Raw genomic sequence first — 12,672 nt, 5'->3', positions numbered from 1 at the left:
ATTTGAACCTACGCTAAATAATCGATTCTTGTCGAAGCACATGGCCCCTCCAAGAATCGATACATTTCCATAGGTTTATATGGAAGAAAGACAATGTTGCCAATTTGCTCGAACCGCTAATGTAAATTTGGAATGTTGGTGATTTTTTCCTCCGTGCTCTAACGCACATCTAATTCATTCTCAAAACGTTTTGCATGGTGCCGTCGCGATATTCCCCTCACCTGCAAAAATCCGATTTTGCTAGGAAACTTGGCAACGACGATTCGAATATCCTGAGTTTGACTCACTCTCTTAGGTGCAAAAACACAGGGAGTCATTAAATCCTTATTAGCAGCAAAACTAAGCGATGGTGTGAAAAAAAAATGAGTTGAAGGAGTATTTACGATCAGATTTCTGACATTATAATTGGATCCAGTGACGCGGACTCACATTGCCTGCATTGCGCGATGATTGTTTGGGCTCGCCTGATCCAAATAAGTTACCATGCCTGCATTGATAGCTTTCACATGATTTCTCTTGCAAAACCGTGCTGTGGAAGAATGCTGGAAAAGCCTTTGGACTTTCCCAAATTTCCTTTGATGTCAATTTTAAGAAGACTTGGAAAATATTTTTCTTCCATCTTTCACAGGATTTTACTTTACTTCGAGAATTTGAGAGATTCTATGCACGTCGAGTTTTTTTTTTTAACTTTTAGGTACAACACAAATTATATAAAAAACGGGCGGAACAGTTCTTATAAGCTCTCAAAAGACAGAAAAAATTCTTGATCTTTTTCGGAATTTAATTTTAAAGCTTGGGACTTCGAGTAAAACGACCTTCACCTGGGGAAATCTGTCAGTCATGAATCACAACTAGGTCTAAAACGGCTTTTCTCTCCACGAATCAAATTTTCAAAATTTTATCAGCTATCAATAAAAGGATTTTTTTGGCCAGGAAGAGGAGAATTCATTTTTGAGCCCTCTCAATAATCCTGTAATTCCCCATGATTTAATTATTTTTAAAACAAAAGAAAAGCATACAAAGGTATTTTCGCGGATTGAAAGACACCTGTTTCACAAAAACATTTTTCCTCATTTAAAATGTTTAAACAATTAGCAACTCCTCGTCTGTTCACCATCGTCATCGACGGCTAAAAAATGTTTAAAACATGACTAACCCTATCCTCTCCTTTATCTTCGTCAATTAGATCACACCAGGCTTCGATTCACAAATGTTTTCTTTCTACAGCAAATGTGTGACTGATTTAAAAAGAATCACGATTTTCCATTAATTTATAATGCGAGCAACTTTCATTCTGTGGCGGACTTATGAATTAAACATTTCTTTCTAAAATCACGCACAAAAAATCATAAAAATTGTACCATTAGTCTAGACATTTAGGAAAACGCCTGCTATGGTCATGTGCCTACGGCAATGTGGCATGTACTTACATACTGCATGCCTTCCTCTGATAGGACGCAACTTTCCCGCTCTCACCAGTGGCGTGGCGTGCTTTGCGATATATCGATTGATCGGCCATTTAAACCTATGAAAAGGATCGATAAGCAGGGTGTTCGCAGCGAACACCCTAATAATCGATTCTTCACCCTGGGTTCAAATGGCATAACAATCGATACATCGCAATTCACGCCACGCCACTGGCTCTCACCTGCATTTTTATTCAAAATTCAACAATTTTTATGCATGCATCTTGTTTTTTGAAACGTTGAATCTCTATTACCTCCGGTTATACGATATATCCTTCGATCAAAATAAAGCATGAACCCTATAGATAAAGGATTTTACTGTGCATGCGGTCCGTATGCAGATAATTAGGGAATTTCAGGTTATGAAGCTACAAACCGCCGTTAAGCTCAGTCGTTTCATCCTTTGACCGTTTCAGTAATCTTTGTTCGATTCGATCCCTTATTCCTGTCATCTATATTCTGCCGTGCTAGGGCAAAACTCCGTATGAGCCTTCAGGCGTTGCCAAATGGCTGTTGGTAAATCACGAATTTTCGGGAAAATTTGTAAATATTTTTCTTCCAATTTTTCAGATAATTATGTTCGCAATCTTACCTTAAGTTCCTGAAAATTACAAGGAAAAACATTCATAACGTTTCTTTAAAAAAAAAAACATTATTCCGAAGGAAATTTGTCAACTCTCGAATTTTCATACGGCGTTCTTCTATAGCACGGCAGTCTTTTGCCGTGCTAAGGAAAAAAGTCGTATCAACATTCAAATGTTGCCACATTAGCTCTCAGAAAATACTTACTCTTGAGGATAGTTATTAATATTTTCCATTGAAACTTTCAAATACTTTAGGTCAAATTACAAATAAGACTCCTTTAAAATTTAGAAGAGAAATATTCACGCATTGCCCCGAAAATTCGTGATTTGTCGAAGGAAGTTTGGCAACGTCTAAAGGCTTATATGGCATTCTTCCTCAGCACGACAGCGTTGGACACTGGTTGGATATTGTGGCAACCGCGCCGCGGGCAGTGGGTCTAACTGACACCAAGAAACTACAATGATTTAAGTGCAGTGCGTGAAGTGTTTCCAAAGTTTTGTAGGCGCTAATACGCGCCAGGCGCCAAATGACCGACTGCACTGCGTTTGGCGCAATGCGAGAAGTATTCATGCAGTCTTGCAGGCGCTAATATGCATTTAACGCCGGCCGCACTATGTTTGACGCGATTATTCGAACGAACTCGCGTTAGAATAATCGCGGCATCGAATAGTGGGGCTTAGGTGGCCCATGTTGTGTTCCGACGCTGTATGAGCATTCCAACGTTGCCTCGTTTCTTCCGAGAAAAGTTAGGCGATTTCTCTATGTTCGCTTTTTTAGATTGAATGGACCATTGAACAAGATTTTTTTTAGAATTTTTAATTAAACCTTTGGAGGTCTGAAAGCGTTTCGGATGGTCTTTCTGTTGATGCTGCGGTATTGTGCTACTCTACTGAAGGTGCAAGACACAAAGGGGGAGGGGGTAAAAAGGGTAGTTTAGAGAGACCTGACCAACCTGACCTCTAAAGTAAACGAAAACATTTGCAACGCGTGAATGTTTTAGGCTTGGGCGAAAAATTTCAAAATTTAGAATTACTGTTTCTAGGCGTTTTTAGGGCATCCTGGACGCATCCCCAAAAGTTTCAAAAAATATCATGAAATTTCATAAAATCTCATGAAATCTCACGCATGAAATATGGGAATATTTAGGATTATTATATATAGGATTGAATAACATCCCTCACGAATAAATTTCATGAAATTTTCCATCTCTGATCGGTCCATACTCACTGTGTCTTCACTGTCTATCGCTTTGTCTATCAATTCCAACAATCAGCCCGCTGTAGGCTCATGAGACGCTCTTCCTGAACACGGCAGTGTAGAAATCGTCTCTATGTTCTATAAAGTCCTCTGATTTTCTATTTCTAGCTCCCGGGTCTTTGCCCACTTGACAACATCGGGACCCGTTGAACGGGCGCTGATCGCTATGGTCCGCAACGCGTTGCCGTCATCATCGTCGCCAGCCATGCTCTATCTCCGTCCAACCCTCCCCCCTCTTCCCCCACCCACACCTCCGTACCCCCCCCCCCCCGCCCTCGCGATACAATCATAAAAGTTGTAACGATTATGCTCTCCCATTCATTACTCAGAACTCATTGACTGGGACCAGCCCTGGCGTAAGCCATAGCGCACGTTCCACGTTGCGTCGTGTCGCTGTTGGCGTTGTCCATCGACCGGGTACCGAAAAAACCTATACTGGGGGCCCCTGGGCCGCTACGCGGTCCAACCTCTGCGGGTTGATTATTGAAATTGATAGACAAAGCGATAGACAAAAAAGACAAGGAATTTGGAGCGATCCTACACAGAAAAAAATGGATGGTGCTGACGACAGAACCTTTTGTTCATACGGCTCCCACAGTTTCTTTGTTTCACAGTTTGGGAACAGAGTACTCTTGTCCCACGACAGAAGTTCTGTTCTCACAACAGAAAAGTTCTGCAAGTGTAACAAAGAAACTGTGGGAGCCGTATGAACAAAAGGTTCTGTCGTCAGCACCATCCATTTTTTTCTGTGTATTGGTTGAAATCAGAGTTCGAAACTCACAGGCGCCAACGCGCCAAATGCGCCTAACGAATCGGTCATGACGCCTAAAAAATGAAACGCTTTCTTCTTTAAATATGTAAATCTTTAGTACACCCATTACAACATGTTTCAAGGAGGAAGTGGTACTCGCTTGTGCTCATACATAAACAATCTAATTTAGGACCGAAAATGAGCAATTATTTGAGAAAACTGGAAAACTTCACTACTTTGCGCTGGTAGATCAGGCAAAAACCTTTCAAAAACACCTCAAATAAGGACAAGTTCTCACAGGGTAGATGATTAAGAGTCTATTTGACCATACATGACATTATTCTAAACTGTTTCAATTTTCGACCAAAGTTAGAGCCAAAATACCCTCCTTAATGGGACACATCCTTCTCTGAAAAAATAGAAGGAAAGTATTCATAAGTTAATCAGAAAATTTGTGTTTTATCAAAGGCCTTGTCTCCACGGGACGTTTTCATGGGATTTTTCCCAAGTTCGAATCGCAGGAATGAAACTTCTGGGATTTTTCCGTCTCCACGGGACGGGGCTCATTCAGTCCTGCGACTGGTTTGCGCGGGAAGACAAATTAGTTAAAGTCGAGTATTTAACCGGGATTAAAATAATAATTGCACTCAATTGACAATCAGACACATTATTTTAACTAAACAAACATGAACAATGTAGTAATGAATAAAATATCGCACAATTCGTTTTCACTTCTTCTTCTCCTCTCAGTGGGTCCTAGGGGTACTGGTACAAGTACCGTACTTGGTACTGGGAAAAATATTGATTAACTCAATATTTTTCCCAACTTCGTAAGTTGGATTTTTCCCTGGGACAAATCTCGCGAAACGGCTCGTGGAGACAAGGCCAAAGAAATTTTGACAACGCCTGAGGGTTCATACGGCGTTTTTCCTTAGCACGCAGTTTAGTGGTTCATTGTATCAATGACCACTACAACTACGAGAGACGAGAGCACGAGATATAGGATGCTAATGAAATCGCGACGCAACATAACGCGCGCGAAACAGCCAGACGCCACCCGCCGACGCGTTGCCCGTCGCGCGTCGGGATGCTAATACCCCCACCCCTTCACCCCCTTTCTATCTCCCGCGGGGGAGGGGGTGCCGAGGCTGCGGCCGAGCGGCCACCTGTTGAGCATGAGTGTTTTGCGGGTGGTTGCTCCTCCCCCGAAAGGCGCAACATAGACGCGCAACGACGCACGTGTCTCCCGCCTTAGAATCTGGCAAAAACTGCAACTTGAACTGCGGGCTGATTTTTGATATTGATAGACAAAGCCCTAGACAAAAAGGATACTGAGAGACACTGGAAAGAAAAACACATTGGATTTAGAGTCCAGACTCTTAAAAACATCGACAAGAAAAAATACTCTTGATTCAATCAGATTTAAGCTTAAATCAAGAACCCAGCCTCTTAATTTGAGCGGATTTCCTTTTGATTTAAGCTTAAGTCTGATTGAATCAAGAGTCCTTTTTCTTGTCAATGTTTTCAAGAGTCTGGACTCTAGATCCAATGTGTTTTTTTCCCAGTGGAATTGTTGAAAGCGGATGGTTGTCATGGACAAAGAAGGCAGGTAATAGACTAACTAACGGCAATACGAGGGACCCTGTAGTTAGTCCATCACTTCCTTCCTTAGTCTGTAGGAATCAAGCATATCAACTAATAGGATCGCTCCATACTCCATATATCTTTTTTATCCATCCTTTTGTCTATCAGTTTAAATAATCAGCCCGCTGAAGTTCCACAAAGTTTCTCTGTTTTTTTGGAAACCGTGAGATAAAGTGGGGAAATCCCACAAATCCTGTGGGAATATCTACGGTCATGGACAAAACCGCGTATCTCAATTGCGGTGTTTCAAGAGTTCCGCTCTTATTTTATTATTTCGAAGAGAAACAACTCAATTGAGATGTTGCATGTGTGTGGGATTTGCGATTTGACCATTGATTCTTATGTAAAAGTTCGCGAGAAACACGATAGTGCCACTGGTTCTCTCTGAAATTAACTCCCAAGCTCAAAAAAAGCTCTCAAATTGAAACCAAAATGGAGGGGATATCCCACGCTATCCTGAGAGTCCACCTCTACATCAAGACAAACTCTCCATGCAAAGATAGGGAGCAAATACATTAGCAGGGTTGCCATTTTATTTGGGGACTCCAAAACTGAAAACACGGCATCACTGCTAATGTATTTGCTCCCTATCTTTGCATGGAGAGTTTGTCTTGATGTAGAAGTGGACTCTCAGGATAGCGTGGGATATCCCCTCCATTTTGGCCTCAACTTGAGAGCTTTTTTGAGCTTGGGAGTTGATTTCAGAGAAAACCAGTGGCACCATCGTGTTTCTCGCGAACTTTTACATAAAAATCAATGGTCAAATCGCAAATCCCTCACACATGCAACATCTCCATTTTGTACATTGTCTGCCTCTTGTCTGCCTCCTGTCTGCCTCTTTTGACGGCCTCTCGTGGTGTAGTGGCTGCAGCGTTGGTTCCATAAGCAGGAGGTTCTGGGTTCGATTCTCGACTAGCTGACCCGAGTTTGACGGGCTCAAACAACGTCATTTTGGGCTGGTTGTATTTTAAGGAATAATGGATGGGGGGCTCCAACAGAAAACGCAGGATAACCACTTGCGTGGTGTTGGAAGTAGAGAAAACAAAACAAACAAAACAAAAACAAAAAATAAAAAAAAACTTTGTGGCTTGAAATTGATACAGAATATTCTAATCACGAAGAGGGAAAATCAAGGAAGTTTTCAAGAAATTATGATAAATAGTATTCTAAAGAGGAAATGAAGGATGAAAGGCAGTCTGCAACGCTGTAGACGGAGATGCGTGGTTTCGCACACTGACCATCGATATGACTATTTTATCAAAAGGTTCCGAAATAATTCCGATTTCCGGGAACATATTCCGTTTTGCTGAAGTCCCGAGAAAAATTCCGATTTTTTCAACAAATTCCGTTTTTTTAAAAAAAAATTCCGAAGAAAACTTCCGAAATACGCCCAAAGATCGACAAATTTGATCAAAAAGTCCGTAAATTTGATCAAATAAGTGGTCAAACTAGCGAAAGACCGCAAATTTCGAGGAAATTTCGGGGATTCAGAAGATTCCTGGAAAAGTCCCGATTATTTAAAAAGTTCCGAATTTTAGAATCAATTCCGGGAAATGGCACTGGTTCCTTCTTCGTCTTCCTGCCCGTTTGAAGTTCCGCGGAATGCGGGTTAACCTGCAAATTTCATAGGATTTATTAAGAGGATTTAAGTTACACAGTTGTGTAATTTTAAATCCTCGGAAAATTTGAAAGTCTTTTAGGAAATAGATTTTGATCATGGTGCGACGGTTTTTCGGAGAATCGAGGAAGGGCGCTTGAGTCACATTCCACGAAAATGAGATTTTGCTGGAAATCGTCCTTCATACCCCGTTACGCTTTATCGTATCCTAAAAGCGCTGGTCTAATCGTCGGAGAAAGTCGTCTGAGCTGTTCTTTGAACTTTGTCTGGATTTTCAACGACTTTTTGCAGACAACTTTTTTTCGTCCATCCTTTTTTTCGCTGATAAAATCTCGAAAGTTGTGAACCGCGATTGACTGCGATTTTGCAACCTGTCTGCAGAATAGGCCTTCAATGAAGGCCTCTCTTTCCCGGAAATGAAATCTTCAGAGTTTTATATTGAGGTTTATGTTATTTTATTCACTGGGAAAAAAAACTCTTGGATCCTGAGTCGGGACTATTAAAAAATTGGACAAGAAAAATACTCATGATTCAATCGGATTTTTGCCTGAATCGAGAGCCAAGCCACTTAACCTTAAGCGGACTTCATTTAGATTCGAGCAAAAAAACCAATTGAATCAAGAGTATTTTTGCCTGTCAAAGTGTTAAACAGTCTGGACTTTAGATCCAAGAGACTTTTTTTCTAGTGAGGGAAAAATCAGCATTTTAAAATGTAAGTTAAGCATCGAATGATTCGCACGAAAAAATTTCAGATCTTTTCAGTTGGTAAGTTACTGAATTTGGTATTTCAAGAGAAGCCATCCTTTGAAAAATATTACGTATAGTATGACCGACCTTAATGATGCATATCGTAGCTTCTACCATCTGTGATTCATCAAAGATCTACTGCACGTGCTGGTATTTTTTTTTCTTTTGTTATTTGTGTAAATTTAGTTGCTTTGACCAAAAACACTGGGGAAAAAACACATTAGATCTAGAGTCCAGACTCTTAAAAACATTCACAAGAAAAAATTCTCTTGATTCAATCGGATTTAGGCTTAAATCAAGAACCCAGCCTCTTAATTTGAGCGGATTTCCTTTTGATTTAAGCTTCAATCTGATTGAATCAAGAGTATTTTTTCTTGTCAATGTTTTCAAGAGTCTGGACTCTAGAGTCCAATGTGTTTTTTTTCCAGTGAATGTAAAAATTTGCATATTTGACATGCAATCCTTGTAACCTTAAGGAAAAGTCCCTTCCGCCGTAAGATGTCTTACACTGCTGCAATCACTAGAGTAACTTTTGGCAACGAGGCTCCTGCGCGAGAGGGGGGCAGGGGGCCCAGACAGTTTCGGCGCGAGAGGCCATGGGCGGGAAAGGGGGCACTGGAAAAGTGAGATTGGACGATAAGCGAGTGGAGAGTGGACGGTGGTTGACGAAGTCTGGCCAGGTGTCTGGAGAGGGGGGCAATGTTAGGGTTGGTCAGAGGGGGCTCGCAATTTTGGTAACCACGGTCGGTGGCCTAGTCGACGGCCAGAGCCGAGGAAAAAGCGCGTAACTGCAGCGTGAATCCCGCGCACATACGCGGTTATTGGTGAGGTGGACGCGGACTTGGGGTTGGCAGTGTCGGGAGTCGAATATCATGATCGAGCCCGACTCCAAGGACAAGGCTAATTATTCCCCATAAAAACGCACGCTGCACCCGGCACAGATGCCAGATAGTGCTGGAAAATCAGCACTTTCCCCCATTAAAACCCATGCAAAATATCTACATTTTTGCCTAATCTGGCAACTGTGGCATAGTTCCCAGATAGTGCTGAAAATCAGCACTATCCCCTATTTAAACACATGTAAAATATCCACATTTAATTGCACAATCTGGCAACTTCAATAATACTAGATTGACCGACAAAATTTAGATGATTGACATGGGTTTAAATGGGGAAAATGCTGATATTTTAGCTCTATCTGGCAATAATGGTCCCGAACTGCTCGTTCCCGCCACAAACTGATTCATTACTTATGCGTCCTTCGATATTATAAAATATCTTTAATACCTCTTGAATACATATTTAAATGTGTAACGCTCTAGTCGGGAGGGAGGTCAAAAGCTGCATTATGAGTGCGTTGCAGGAGGGGTACAGGACCGCGTTACGTCACGATTAGCGTAATATTTTTTAAAGGAAATTATGTTCTCAACTTGACCCATAATGGTATTGATAAGACATCATGTGAGGTAGTCAGCCAATTGACGTGTATTAAATCGTTTGCTCTGAAAAGGGACGAACTCTGGAAAAGAAAATTTTCCCTGGAGACACAAAAATTCGTATTGGACAGGGGAAAAAGAGGAGAAGAAAAGGGTTGCTAGGGTCGGAGGACTAGCATTTAGGGACATTAATTGTAAACGCTGAAATTCAGAGGTGTCCACCAATGTCACTGTAAAAAATCCATTACATGTAAATGCGGAAAGTTGATCCTTTTTCGAAATGAACTAAATTCGATCGTATCTTAGTCTCGATTTCAAATGAGAATGAAAAACATTTTGTGAGAAAAAAAATAATAAATGAGCACGGTCCTAAAAATCGCTTTTCCGCAGTAAAATGGAATTTTCATTTTTCCCCGTTGGCTCTCTTTCGAAATTAACAATTCATTTTTTATGATTATGATGATTAATTTTCCTAAAAAATATGGGGTGCCCCGCAGTTGAGCCACCAAGGCCGTGCTCTGTGGACCAAAATAAGACTTTTTCCTGTATATCCCCCCCCCCCCCAAATGGCACCAGTCGCAGCTACGCTACTTCTTACAGTGGATCGAGTCAATTAGAGAGGTCGGGCATGAATTTTTGACTGAAACTGCAAATTTTTATGTTTATTTCATCCCATTTTAAATTTCAGTGAGTCCTAATAGTAGAAAATTTCACGAGAAAACCAATGGACTCACTTTTAGAACCTCAAAGTTTGGTTTAAACGGAGTTACAACCGTTTAAGGTTTCCAGATTTTGCCCGACCTCTCCTATTGACCCGATCCACTGTGCGTCCCCGCAAGTTTTTACAACTGCAACACTGCAGGACATCCTGCACAATGTACGCGATGTATCATCACGAGAAAAATTGGAGAATCTTATTGAAATTTTCTTTGTGTCAAACTTTAAATCCACTCTTACACAATGCAGCGGATGATCCGATAAATCCGCAGACAGTTTCGGTTTGACTTTGTTTGATGACCGGGCGGCGGCCTCGACCAGTCCGTCAGATTTTCCGGTCTCCGAGCAATTTTTCTCCCCGATTTTGACGTGAAAAAAAAAAATTCGAGACGCTCAAGAATTCCGCGAACGCTCCGCCAAAGAGGGCGATCGAAAGGGCAGTTGAAATCTTATTTTAAACTGAATGAAATGTTACCGAATCGATGAATAAATTAATTCCATCCGAGTCATTCAGAGCCCGTGCAACTACGTACGGAGAATCGCTAGCATTTAATACATTTCGTCGTTTTCCCCGCTAAAGAACGTAGCTCCATTTCAATGGTGCCAAATTTCTCCTCGCGAATCGCATATTAACGGGGAGCATTTTTGGGAATTCGAACTGAAAATTTCGCCGATTATTTCTCGGATTACATGCAAAAATCAAACAAATTTTGACTGGAAATTGCACAGGTACATTATTGTAAAATAAATCAATTGTTTGAGTCAATTTGGCAAACTTGGAATGGATTTACGTCCCTTCGTCCGGGACCGACGATTTATGTGCTCTTTTCGTTTTAAATTAGACGGTGTTCATAAACAAGGAACCATTTATTCTGGCTTTTCCACATAACTGCTGTTGATTTCTCTATAGGGACGCGTGTTTTTATTAGGGTGAGCAAGCAATGGTGCATCGGAACGCGAAAATTTTAATGCTTCATATATGAAAAAGCACGATGAGCTGTGGGTTCACGGTATTTGCAACAATTGGCCACTAGACAAGGTACATACATGACTACATTTTGCAATTAGGGAGTACGATTTCTGGCTCACAATCAGTTTAGAAGCAACGCATGTTGTATTAGTTTTCCTATGCACATGAGTGTTTTTACCGATGAGCCAGAAATCGAAGTTCCGAGATGCGAATTGTAGCCCACTTCTGGATGAGAAAATTTACTACCTTGTGACGTCATAGAACGGCTTTTCCCAATCACATGTACTATCATAGATCACATTCTTTGCACGTATTTAAATAAAAAAGAACTAAATCTACTCTTGAATGGGCCGCGTTGAACAGAAAGGAACCAAGCCACATCAGCCGTTGCCAACTTTAATTTGGCAATTTACTTTTTTACATGAAAACGGTTGTGCAGATTTTCGTGCAAATTTCGGTGAATTTTCTCCTTCAGTACGTAGCTAATGCCTTAAAATTTTCAAAAAAAATCACACAGACTTTCTCTCGTGAAAAATTAAATTGCCCGGTTTTTGGCAATAGCTAATGTGGCTTGGTTCCTTTCTGTTAAACGCGGTCCAATTGAGCCCTCTCATACATGCACTCTTATGGGTCTCAGGGATCAGGTCAAAATGGATACAGTTCTTTATACCTTAGATGCGTCTATTTCATCACAACATCTTCAAAATCTGCTCCCTTAGAAACCGAGGTCATTCTCGTGCTTAGTTTACTTAGAGATATCGATCTACAAATGAAATTAATCTTTCTGAAACCTATACAAACTCCCTTTTGCGGATCAGTTCTTTACAGGCTCTCATCTCATTGTAGCGTTACTTGGGGTAAACAACTGTACCCTGAATGAGAGTTTTGTCTCCTACTTAGTATTCTTAAGTGTGAAAATACTCCCACTTTACCTCATAGGGTTGCAATGACATATGCTGAGCAAACTTAACCTTAACTTCTCTCAAATTTCAAAAATAAAAGACACCTGAACCCGAGTTCATGACGGCGCAAAGATGTAACTATTCGCACTTTGTGGATGTCCGTATTGCATCTGCAAAATTGAAGGCGCGATGGCGCGAGGCGTGAACTCGCAATGCTCCACTCTATGTTACCAATGAGGTGTCGCTCCGATTCTGGAGAAAAGTTTAAAAAGCAAGGCTTGATTAAGTCTCTTATCTTCGACTGTGTTATTCCCGTAGCCCTTGAAACACTACTACCAATAAATTAAATATAAACATACTCAACATGGTGATTTTGCATCAAAGGATGCGCGTTGAAGACGGCGCAGACATACGATGGATGTCCGTGTTGCATCTGCAAAATTGAAGGCACGATGGCGCGAGGCTAGAACTCGTAACGCTCCACTCTATATGTTGCCAATGAGGTGTCGCTCAGATTCTGGAGAAAAGTTTAAAAAGCAAGGCTTGATTACGTCTCTTATCTTCGCCTGTGTTATTCTC

Source organism: Bemisia tabaci, chromosome 9 (assembly GCF_918797505.1).
Source record: "Bemisia tabaci chromosome 9, PGI_BMITA_v3".
Taxonomy (NCBI): Eukaryota; Metazoa; Arthropoda; class Insecta; order Hemiptera; family Aleyrodidae; genus Bemisia; species Bemisia tabaci.
The sequence above is the reverse complement of the archived record's forward strand: the minus strand, read 5'-3'. Positions refer to the sequence as shown.